This window comes from Pituophis catenifer, unplaced genomic scaffold, assembly GCF_029215685.1.
Source record: "Pituophis catenifer annectens isolate HBS135680 unplaced genomic scaffold, rPitCat1.0.hap2 SCAF_6, whole genome shotgun sequence".
In the NCBI taxonomy this organism is placed as follows: Eukaryota; Metazoa; Chordata; class Lepidosauria; order Squamata; family Colubridae; genus Pituophis; species Pituophis catenifer.
In genome coordinates, this window is record NW_027256886.1 from 86,619,309 (window position 1) to 86,632,075 (window position 12,767).

Consider the following 12,767-nt stretch of genomic DNA (forward strand, 5'->3'; position numbering starts at 1 on the left):
GCTCTGTAAACCGCTTAGAAAGGATTATAAACAGAGGTGGTATTCAGCCGGTTCGGACTGGTTTGGGGGTAAAGACATTCTATTTAGCCATGTTTTTGAGGCTGGGCGTATGCACGGAAGGTGAGTGCATGAGCAAAGCACATGCATGGAAGGCAAAGAGTATGCGTGAAAGCAAGCATGCGCACAGGGGGTGAACCAGTGGTAAGCATTTCTGAAACCCACCACTGGCTATAAATCACTGTGAAGCGGTATATAAGTCTAAGCTATTTGAGGGGCTCTCACAGAGAAGCAAGGGTTCACCTATTCTCCAAAGTACCTGAGGTCAGGACAAGAAGCAATGGATGGAAGCTCATTAAAGAGAGATCCAATCTAGAACTAAGGAGAAATTTCTTGGCAAAACAATTAATCAGTCGAATGGCTTACCTCCAGAAGTTGTCTCCCACTTAGGAGGTGCTTAATCGAGTATGAGAATGTTCCACCTCCAGCATACTTAGGTGTTGGTCCCTTTTTATCTAGTTCTTTGGTAATTTTTAAGGTTTTAATTCTCAATGCTGGATGTTTTTAGCAATAGCACTTAGACTTATATACCGCTCTATAGTGCTTTGCAGCACTCTGTAAAGTACTTTACAAATGTCAGCCTGTTGCCCCCAACAATGTGGGTCCTTATTTTACCCACCTCAGAAGGATGGAAGGCTGAGTCAGCTTTGAGCTCCATCAAGATTGAACTTCGCGTGCAATACTCTGCATTCTAACCACTGCACCATCGTGGTTTTAATGTTCTTATCATCTATTGGAAATTGTTGGTGCTCCATCAATGGAGATTCTCAAGAAGAGACAGGACAAGCTCTCCTGCTCGAGCAATGGGTTGGACTAGAAGACCTCCAAGGTCCCTTCCAATCCTATTACTCTATGTTCTGTTTTATATTGTGTGGGGTTTTGTTTTTTTTTTGTATTGTTGTAAGCAGTCTAGAGTTCTTCATATGTTTTAGCCTCCAGTCCCCTAATCATCTTTGTTGCTCTTCTCTGCACTCTTTCTAGAGTCTCCACATCTTTTTTACATTGTGGCAACCAAAACTGGATGCAGTATTCCAAGTGTGGCCTTACCAAGGCATTATAAAGTGGTATTTACACTTCACGTAATCTTGATTCTATCCCTCTGTTTATGCAGCCTAGAACTGTGTTGGCTTTTTTGGCAGCTGCAGCACTGGCTCATATTTAAATGGTTGTCCACTGGGACTCCAAGATCCCTCTCACAGTTACTACTATCGAGCAAGGTACCACATATACCGTGCCTGTGCATTTTGTTTTTCTTGCTTAAATGTAGAACTTTACTTTTTTCACCATTGAATTTCATTTTGTTAGATAGCGCCCGATGTTGAAGTCTGTCAAGATCCTTCTGTATCTTAAGCCTATCTCCTGGAGCAGGGGTCTCCAACCTTGGCAACTTTAAGACTTGTGGACTTCAATTCCCAGAATTCCTCAGCCAGCTTTGCTGGCTGAGGAATTCTGGGAGTTGAAGTCCTCAGGTCTTAAAGTTGCCAAGGTTGAAGACCCCTGTCCTGGAGTGTTGGCTATGCCTGCCAGCTTGGTGTCATCTGCAAATTTGATGATTCCTCCATCTATCCCCTCCAAGTCATTGATGAAGATGTTGGAGAGTACTGGGTATTTGATGCAGGAGGAGTTTTAGACACTACACCATAAGATTTTCACTGGAACCTGGGAGGTGTTTATCTCAAACATGAAACTGCTGGCCACCTGTGACCATGTAGCACCAATCATTTCAATCCTGGATGATTCCTGGGAGAGAATGAAATGTGGCACTTAGATTCTAATGGGTCCCTGGTGGTGCATTATTTTTAGTTGTTGTTTGGATTTGCTTGAGCTTCCAAGAGTTGCCTGACAAAATCAAGTCCCAAGGCAGAAATCCAAAAGATAAGTGAGTGCTACTGAGCAGTGGAATCTGATTGTGTCTCCTGGGAAAAAGGCTGTTTCAGCTCCCTCTTATTTCCAACTTTAGACAACACACCGGCTATCAAGAGAGGGCAGAAATGGGAAACACGAGTGATGGTTGACAGTTCTATAAGGCTGTGTGTCCAGAGGGTAAAAGAATTAATGATCAGCATCAAACCAACCCACATAAAACAGAATTACAGAGCTGGAAGAGACCTTGGAGGTCATCTAGTCCAACCTCGAGAAGATAGATCCTGCTTCCAATGATAGTTTTTGAGAAAAGGTGATATATTTCTTCTTCTGCATCATTCCTCTTTTGTATCATTTGTTCTGAAATTTCCATTTTGCACTTTTAGATTTGCAACTTCCTTAAGGGTACTGAGGTATCTATGAACTAAAAGTCAAACTTAATGCTGAACCTGAATTCTGTGTGAAAAATCAGGCCTTAAGAAAGCCTGCCCTATTTGTAGATTATAATTCTGGGTGGGTGGGTGGATAGAAGGAAGGGAGGGAGGGAGGGAGGAAGGGAGGGAGGGAGGGAGGGAGGGAGGGAAGGAAGGAAGGAAGGAAGGAAGGAAGGAAGGAAGGAAGGAAGGAAGGAAGGAGGGGGGAAAGGAAAAAGGAAGGAGAAAAGGAAGGAAGGAGTAGAGGAAGGAGAAAAGGAAGGAGAAAAGGATGGGAGGGAGGGAGGGAGGGAGGAAGGAAGGAAGACAGGAAGAAAGGTCTGTTTCAAAGTCTGCTATTTATCACAGAGGCTAAATTAACATGTTGAATTCAGATAGAACAAACAGAGCTTCTTGCTAACTTTAAACAAGCATCCTGAAACATTTATTTAGGAGTGGCTGAGAGCATCACAACATTTTAAATGGGGCCCTGCAGGATGCAGGATTAGATCAACAAATTATGACTTCACACCAGCTGTTTCTACAGTGGCCAGATGCTTCTGAGAAGGTGATAAGCAGGAGAATAGTCACCATCTCCCATCACACAGATTTTTTTTAACAGATTAACAGAGTTGGAATGGACCTTGTAGGTCATCTAGTCCAACCCCACACCCAAGCAGGAGACCCTACACCATTTTTGATAGATGGCAACCCAGTCTCTTCTTGAAAGCTTCCAGTGATGGAACACCCAAAACTTCTGAAGGCAATTTCTTTTCCATTGGTTGATTGCTCTCACTGCCAGAAAATTTCTCCTTATTTCTAGGTTGAATCTTTCCTTGATTGGTTTCCATCCATTGTTCCTTGTCTGGCCTTCAGGTGCTTTGGAAAATAGTTTGACTCATTCCTCTCTGGGGCAGCCCCTCAAATATAGGAAGACTGCTATCATAGTCCTTTTCTTCATTAGACTAGCCATGCCCAGTTCCTGCAACTGTTTATCATATGTTTTAGCCTCCAGCCCCCTAATCATCCTGGTTGCTCTTCTCTGCATTCTTTCTAGAGTCTCAACATCTTTTTTATAGTGTGGTGACCAAAACTGGATGCAGTACTCTAGGTGTGGTCTTACTAAGGCTTTATAGAGTGGTATTAGTACCTCACATGATCTTGATTGTATCCCTCTATTAATGCAACTCAGGATTTCTTCAAAGCTTCATACAAGTCTCTTTTTAAGATTTAATTGGATCTGCAAAAGAGGACAGTTGGGTGACTTTGGATCAGTCACTGTTTCCGTCAGCCCAATCCACATGTTGTGTTGAAAATAGGAGCTGAGGGCATTATGTGATCTTCCTCGAGTTGTACAAAATAAAGGTGTGATAGAAATCTATTCATGAGTGAATTCACAATGGTTATTCCTTTGATCTTTATAGAAGATAATTATGGTCTCAGTTTAAAACACTGGATTCATAATTTGGGGAGCAATCAATAAAGTATTAAAGGATCAGCTTGTTCTGTAAGAATCTAATACCCCGTCTTCTGTGTTCTTAAATGTCTTATAAAGCAGCTTATTGTTTCCCTGTTAGCAGAGATTCTTTAATTGAAGATGTTCTCTGCTTGAAATTGTGTCCTGTCCAAGTTGGGTTTGAAGAACCTATTTGTTACATGGTAGATTCTGAAGGATGAAGGTCCCAAAGGGGCTTTTTCAAGAGGCAACTGGACTTGCTTGTTTTTCTTTGAAGACATTTAGCTTCTCATTCAAGAAGCTTCTTCGGCTCTGACTGGATGGTGGGGAATGGAAGAATTTACCGTATTTTTCAGAGTATAAAACGCTTTGGACTATAAGACGCACCTAGCTTTTTTGGGAAGGAAAACAAGAAAAAAAAACCTGCCTCTGCCTCCCAGCATCCATCCGGTATTCATCTGACCCATTTGCTGCAGTCCATTTGCTGCAGCCCATTTGCCACGGCCCATTTGCCATGGCCTGTTCACTGCCACCGCCCATTCGCCACCTGTTCGCCGCCTCCTGTTTGCTGCCACTGTGGCCCATTTGTCGCTGCCCATTCACTGCTGCCATGCTCCATTTGATGGAGCCCGTTCACCACTGCCCGTTCAGTGTAGTCCACTGGCCGCCGCTGTGGCCCGTTCGCTGTGTCCCATTTGCCGCCACTGTGGCCTGTTCACCACCACTGCGGCCCATTCTCGAACAGCTGATTGGTGCCACACCAACCTCCCTACCCCCACCACAACATTCACTGTATAAGACTCATCGAAATTTTCACCCACTTTTAGGGTGGAAAAAAGTGTGTCTTATACTCCAAAAAATTTGGTCATGTGCATTCTTTTAGACAGTCATTGAGGCCACTTGGAGGTTTATCTGCATTCTCAGGGTGACCTGATTGGTGCAAATGGGTATGGAACCTTCTTGGAACTGCTGAAAGGACTGTGTTGTAAACTAGAGATAGGTGATGTCGTATCCCTTCCCTTCTGTTGAGAGAAGGCTGTTCAATTTTGGATAGATGGCCTTTTTGACCACTCGTTCAACCTAGAGGTCCCTCTGTCCAAAATGTGTACTTTGCTGTACGGAAATTTGGCCAAGGTCACCGAACCGGTAGCAATGGCCAGCTGGCCACGCCCTCGAACCGGTCCCCCAGTCGCCACTCGCTCACCCCGCCCACCATGTTCTTCACACACACGCATCCCATTGCCTTGCAAGTCCTATGGGATAAGCAGGCGCAAAGAACATGGCGGTGATGGCAGCAGCTTTTTCCATGACCTCTGGTACTTTTTGGTGGCCTGTGGCTGGGGGCTACCAAAACCTCCAGTCAGCTTGCCTTCCGGAGGTAGGTAAGCAACCCAAACAAAGAGGCAGTGGTGGAGGAGGAAGTGGGGCTAGGGCCAGGTCTACTAAAGGAGGGGAAATGGGGGCGACTGGCGAAGGGAGGTCAGGGGTAGATAGGTGGAAATTCCAAAAATTTTCACTACCGGTTCAGTGGGCGTGGCTAGGTGGGGGAGGTCATGTGACCGAGTGGGCATGGGTGTGAGTGATGTCAAGTAGGCCACGCCCACTCAGTCACATGCCCCCACCTAGTCACGCCCACTGAACTGGTTGTGGAAAATTTTTGAAACCCATCACTGGTCATCATTATGTCAAAATAACAGCAGTGAAGACAGACTGTCCATTATTTCAGTGATGGCTGAGTCACGCTGGGAAGATGTTATCATATATCACTGGTGAGGAAATGTCTTTTAGTAACTTACAAACGCCGGATAAATTCTAGCCTCAAACAGAAAGAGCCTAAAAGGATTGTAATAGCAATAGTAACAGCGGTAGTAGCTTTCGTTGGTAAATGAATTATTCTCATCCTCGCTAGAGGCAGAGAGACAAGGTGCAATTGGCAGCATATGGCTCTCCCTTTTTCGTTCGCCCGCACAATATAAACAGGAAGAAGAAATGTTGCCATGGCAACGTTGAGAGGTTACCACTCGTCACCAATGCACTGGGCACAATGTGTAGGCAATCCACGATTTAAACTGTTTGCTGAACTATCCTACAACAACAGATTAATAGAAATCAGAGTGGCAATAACAAACAAGGCATTTGGAATAAGAGGGATTATGCTCTTTGCCGGGAGATTCTTCCCTCCAATTTGATGCAGTTCTTTTGCTTGTTTTGTCATTTTGTCCATCAATATAGAATAGAATATCAGAGTTGGAAGGGACCTTGGATGTCTTCTATTCCAACCCCCTGCTTAGGCAGGAAACCCTACACCACTTCAGACCAATGGTTATCCAACATCTTTTTAAAAGATGGAGCATTCACAACTTCTGGAGGCAAGTTGTTCCACTGATTAATTGTTCTAACTGTCAGGAAATTTCTCCTTAGTTCTAAGTTGCTTCTCTCCTTGATTCGTTTCCACCCGTTGCTTCTTGTCTTACCCTCAGGTGCTTGACTCTCTCTTCTTTGTGGCAGCCCCTGAGATATTGGAAGACTCCTATCATGTCTCCCCTACTCCTTTTCATTAAACTTCGTGGTTGGAAGTTTTTTTTTTAAAAAAAAAATTGGACAACCATTTGTCTGAAATATTTATTTATTTATTATTAGTTGGACTTCTATACCGCTTCGAAGTGCTTTACAGCCCTCTCTAAGCGGTTTACAAAGTTAGCATATAGCATATTGCATATTAACATATTGCATTAGCATATTGCCCCCAACAATCTCGGTCCTCATTTTACCCACCTCGGAAGGAGGGAAGGCTGAGTCAACCTTGAGCTGGTGAGATTTGATCTGCTGATCTGCTGAACTAGCAGTCAGCTGAAGTAGCTGAAATACTGCACTCTAACCACTGTGCCACCTCGGGTCAAATAGAATAGGGTTTCCCACCAGAGCAGGGGGTTGGACTAGAAGACCTCCAAGGTCCCTTCCAACTCTGTTATTCTGTTATTCTAACTCTTCTGTAATGTCCTTCTTTTGGATTTTTTAAAACTCCCTGTTTAGTCTGTTCCTTTGGGATTTTCTGATGATGGCCTCTTATCTAAGTACCAATCAGATCTGACATTGCTTAGCTTTTGAGTCAACGAAGGCATGTTAGGTCCTTTCAATTAGAGCCAAAACATTGTATCCCATAAAACTGAACAGGGGCTCTTGCTCTGGGGCTTTTGATGCTGCATTGTATCTCAGCAAACTTTCATATGTAATATAAGCAGGCAAATACTGAAACAGGGAACCTAATATTCTTCTTATCTGTGTGCATTGTCCCCAGATAATGGTGGCTAGAGAAAGTAATGCGTAGAGATGTTTAGATATCATGTCTTCCTTAGAAACAACAGGAGTTTCTTCTGCCAGCCTCTTTCTATTCTCACCAGCGATCGCTTGCTGTCTTGGGAATATTTATTTCTCGGTGGGTGGAATTATTGTTTGATTTGGCAGCCCCACAGCAGCTTCACATGGTTGATAATGAAGGCCCAGAGGGTTGTTACTATTTTGGTTCTTGGTTATGTCATCCAAACGGTCTCAGATGTCAGGAGCAGGTGCCTCTGCCACTGGTATAAATATAATAAAATGAAAGGAGCAAGGAATTGCTGGAGATTTTCCCTTCAGGAAGGGAGGGAGGGAGGGAAGGAAGGAAGGGGAGGAAGGAAGGAGAGAGGGAGGAAAGGAGGGAGGAAAGGAAGGAGGGATGAGGAGGCAGAGGGAGGGAAGGAAGGGGGAAGGAGGGAAGGAGGAAGGAAGGAAAGAAAGAAAGAAGGAAAGAAAGGGATGAGGAGGTGGAGGGAGGGAGAGAAGGAAGGGAGGGAGGGAGGAAAAAGGGAGGGGTGAGGAGGAGAAGGAGGAGGAGGGAAGGAGGGAGGGAGGGAAGAAGGAAGGAAGGATGAGGAGATGGAGGGAGGGAAGAAAGGACAGAGGGATAAGGAGGGGGAGGGAGAGAGGGAGGGAGAGGGAAGGAAGGATGAGGAGATGGAGGGAGGGAGGGAGGGAAGGAAGAAGGAAGGGAGGGAGGGAGGGAGGGGAGGGGAGGGAAAGGAAGGAAAGGGAAGGGAAGGGAAGGGAAGAGGAAGAGACCATCATTTAGAACTTCATGCAGCTACATAGAGAAATATGGAAAACAATTAATCAAAGGAAGTTTTGTTCCTCATTGTAATTCTACACTGCTTCTAAGCAGGCCATGAAGGCCACCAATGTGACATTACACTGTCTGAGGGCAACGATGTCATCAGAGATCTGTAAATAAAGTGGTGTGGGTCAATAAAATGATTTCACCAGCAGCAACAAAAGGCCTTTGAGAATGGCCTTGGATGGGCATGCAACTCTAACCAAGTAAGCAAAGTGGACCTAGAGGTGGCCAAAGTCTACTTTCGGCAGCATAATATTTGACAGGCATTAGTGCCATCCTCAGTGTGAGAACAGTATACACCAAATGTTCTTCTCCAGCACTGATGTTTCAATGGAGCTGGAGAACAGCTCCAAGGTTTCATGACCACTTATCTGGCTAGATGATCTGGCAAGGATGGAACAGGGGATGAAGCTGTATCTAAGGTGCCCAAGGAGTCTTAATGACAATACTGTCATCTCTGTTTCTTTCTTGGAGGAGGAGGAGGAGGAGGAAGGGGAAAGGGAGAGAGAGAGGAGAGGGAAATGGAGGAGGGGGAGAGGGAGGGGGAAGGGGAAGGGAGAAAGGAAAGGGAAGGGAAGAAGAGAGAGGAGAAGGAGGCAGAGAGGGAGGATGAGGAGAAGGAGAGGGCAAAAGTAAGGGGAAGGAGAGGGAGGAGGGGAGGGGGAGGAGGGGAGAAAATAAGGGGAAGGAGAGGGAGGAGGGGGAAGAGGCGGAGAGGATAGATGGGGGAGGATGGGGAGAGGGAGGGGGCAAAAGTAAAGGGAAGGAGAGGAAGGGGGAATGGAGAAAGTAAGGGAGAGGGGGAGGAGGGGAGAGGGAGGGCACAAAAGTAAGTGGAAGAGGAGGGAGGAGGAGAGGGAGATGAAGGGGATTAGAGAAATTAAGGGGAAGGAGAAGGAGAGGGAAGAGAAGGAGAAAGGGGATGGGAGAAGGATGATTTCAAAAACTAGAAGTACTGAGGGAGCAGACCAAAACCACTAACTTCATCATGACATCACAAAGCGTGAACTGGCTTGGACGTATGACACACTTAAGAAGAAAAAGAAATGTTAGTTGGACTGCTACATGGTGCCATTGTAGCTTGAGTTGTCATTCATCAAATCACGGAAAATATAGGAACCGCACTGGCATAGAAAATGTCAGAATGTGTCAAATCTGTCCAGGCTAAAGGAAGAATTGACTCCTGAGCAACTCTAATCCAATCCTAATATAGAATTGGATGTGTGATTAAGGTTTCCTCTGACAAGAGTTAGTAACTGGGTTTTGTTTCATTTTGATTCAGGATGTGACTTCAGGAATTTGTGGTAGCTGAAGACCTACGTCCCCCTCCTTATTTGATCCTTGACTGCCGCATGGAAAAGACATAATTCCAGCAAGGTGGAATTACATACTGGGGACATAAAACATCTTGCAGATGGTGGAATTTCAAAGCCTATATACTGTGTTTTAAAAGGTGTATTTGTAGAACTGAGAAGAGGTTTTTGTCTTGCATTTTTCATCACGTCAGATCATTTACGCGGTAACTATTTCATTTATATCACTCAGATTTTATATGAAGTAATCAGGACGCTCAAAGTGACTCAAGACCCACATGCAAAAAAAGGAAGAAATCAGAACCCTCATTTTCTATACCTATCAATATAGGAAGGGAGGGTTTTGAGAGATGTTAAATTCTGCTAACAATAGCACAGGGCAGGGGTCTGCAAACTTAAACACTCAAAAAGCCATTTGGACCCATTTCCCACAGGAGAAAAAAACACCGGGAGCCACAAATGACAAAAGCAGCATCCTGCCATTGAACCACAAGTCCTGTCCCGTATTCACCTGTGTGTGTGTGTGTGTGTGTTGTGGCCATGTGCAAAAGTGGTAGAGCTTGCACTGTAACATTTGTCCCTTGCTCTGTTTTCCACCTGCATTTGGACTCCTTTGATGGATCACTGTACATCCGAGGGTAGAAAATACACGGCAGTTGCTAGGCAACCTCAGGACTCGTTCTCCAGTTGTCCAGCCCTACCTATCGCCCCCAGTTGCTTAGCAATATACAACCACACCTTCAAACCCCTGATTCCCTGATTAGCAGAGCTTTAAGTGCAAGTCCGCTAGAAGGGATCTTGGATGAATAACGAGAAAAGGAGAAATAAAGAGCAGGTAAGGCCCTTTGCTTTGACCTCAGTGAACAGGATGACATAGTAGCAAGTGAAACACTAATACAGATGATCTCCATGGTTTTGACTGGTAATATAGGAAAGTATTATATGAGAAGCCACTCCCCCCCTTCCTAGAAGAATGAAATGTTTTGAGGAATATTTAAAAGAAGGCAGGATAAAATATTTCCCCTAAAAGAGAAATAATTTTTTTTAAGGGAGACAGAAACTCAAAGCTCCAGCTCCCTACCCCCAGCAAATATTTTGTGTCCATTAAGAAAGACTGGAGAAGAGCCTAATACTGGGAATGATTGAGGGCAAAAGAAGAAGGGGGTGGCAGAGAATGAGGTGGCTGGATGGAGTCACTGAAGCAGTCAGCATGACCTTAAATGGACTCCAGAGGATGGTAGAGGACAGAAAGGCCTGGAGGAACGTTGTCCATGGGGTTGCAATGGGTCGGACACAACTTGGCAACTAACAACAACAAAGAAAGACTGGGCCATCCTATCTTCAAAACAAAAGACTTTCAGCCCCAGGGTGAAGTGATTAAGACATGATCCTTCAGGACATAATAGGATTAATTAACCAACTTATAGCTCATTAGATTGCACAATCTCCTAAGGACATTGCATCACCTTCAGAAACTTCAACTAAACTTAGACAACCTATAGAGCCAGCTACAACCCCTACATAACCCCTACAACAGCCAATAGAATACATGTTCTTGCACAGGAACAGGAAGCTCAAGTGCAAAGCCCAAGAGAAGGTATAAAAACCCCTTACTCTCAACTCCATGTGGTCAGTGGCCCAGAACCACCCATCTGCTTCTGCTTCTGTTTCATCAATAAACCATCTTTCCAATCAGCCTCCATTTTATCTCCAATGCCTTTCTTAGATGGCTTGGAACTGAACGAGATGGATATTTCTTCTACCAATTTGAATATCACTTCTCTTTCTTTTGTGTTGTCTTGCAGAATTGATTCCCAAAGTAAACATTTGGGAAAACCAAAAAGAGATTGAAACTCATCTAGAAACGGGTTCAGTCAGGAAAATATTTAAAACTCAGAGCAAATAATAAAGATCAGCCAGTTCTCCAAATTGTTCTCAACTGCATTTGGTCTCTCTCTCTCTCTTTCCCCCCCTCTCTCTTTCTCTCTCTCTCTCTCTCTCTCTCTCTCCTGCTACCCCTCTTGTGTTTTTTTTTTAAACAGCTAAATAAAAGGAACAGATGTTAACATGTTTCTGCCAAAATTTCCACGAGCCCCCATAGACAGCCAGCTCAACTGAGCTGAGCTGTCGCCATGGCAGAATTTAATTCCAAAACTAATAAACAAACACCAGGAAAACAATTAGGAAATGAAGTGCACAGGATAAATGCTGTGAAAACTGGCAGAGGGGTTGAAAAAAAAAAGCCACAACTTTTAGGATCCTGTGTAATCTGGTGCTGAATAATTGATATATATATATTTGTTTTTCTTGATAGGAATGGATTTTGCTTTTAGCCAAGCTTGATCATTATTTCAAGTCCTTCTAAGAACATCAGAAGAAACTAAGTCAGATTTATTCCAGGAACAGAAGCAAATTTGGGATTGAAAAGTCAACATGGCAGCCATCAGGACACAAACATGCTATCATCTTTTAACAGAATAACCAAGTTGGAAGGGATCTGGGAGGTCTTCTAATCCAACCCTCTGCTCGAACAGGAGACCCTATACCATTTCTGACAAGTGGTTATCCAATCTCTTCTTAAATATCTCCAGTGATGGAGCACCCACAACTTTTGAAGGGAAGCCATTCCACTGATTAATTGTTCTGCTAGGAAATTTCTCCTTAGTTCCAGGTTGCTTCTCTTCTTGATGGATTTCCATCCATTGTTTCTTGTCTTGCCTTCTGGTGCTTTGGAAAAGAGGTTGATCCCTCTTTGTGGCAGCCCCTCAAATACTGGAATACTGCCCTCATGTTCCCCCCCCACTCCTTTTTTTCTCTAGACTGGCCATACCCAATTCCTTCATATGTTTTTTTGTCTCCACACATATGGGTGACATATAATAGAATTAGAACAACTCATGGGGTGTGTGCTGACTCCCTGTATAAATGGGGAAAGACACCTTCAGCACAATGTGATTGCGGGGCCCCTCGACAGACTATCTAGCATATAGTGAGGGAATGCCCTAACAGAAGGTATCCAGGAGATTCTAGGGACTTCCTCTGCATAACAACGGCAGCTACTGACTGGATCTCCAAACTCGACATTAAACTTTGAAATGTTATTTCTGTTTTCCTTTTAGGTTTTCTTACTGCTTTTTTTATTGTTTTAATTGTTTTTAACCTGTAAAAATGAAGTGTTTTAATACTGTGTGTGACCAACCATATGCTAAATAAATAAATGTCTCCAGGCCTTTAATCATCTTAGTTGCTCTTCATTGCAGTTTTTCCAAAGTCTCAACATCTTTTTTTGTAATGTGATGACCAAAACTGGATGCAGTATTCTAACTGTGGTCTTAATATGGCTGTCAGACACATGTAAAAAAGGGATGGGACTTCAATTTTACTGGTATGACTACTATGTTAATTTTTTTTCTTACATCCCTCTTGCCTCCCGGCCTCCCCAACTCACACAAACACAAGAGGTAGCTGTCTTCTGTTATGCATATGGTCCACCACAGGGGTGAAATCCAGCAGGT

The 12,767-nt window shown here is 44.0% G+C and overlaps 1 long non-coding RNA gene across 1 annotated transcript; it reads left to right on the forward strand.

The window, feature by feature from the left end:
* Nucleotides 1-2,013: 2,013 nt before the first annotated feature.
* LOC139318520 (uncharacterized) lies at nucleotides 2,014-12,452 on the forward strand. Its single transcript, XR_011600516.1, has 3 exons — nucleotides 2,014-2,233; nucleotides 9,222-9,458; nucleotides 11,567-12,452. It is a non-coding gene; the product is annotated as an uncharacterized lncRNA (long non-coding RNA).
* Nucleotides 12,453-12,767: the final 315 nt, after the last annotated feature.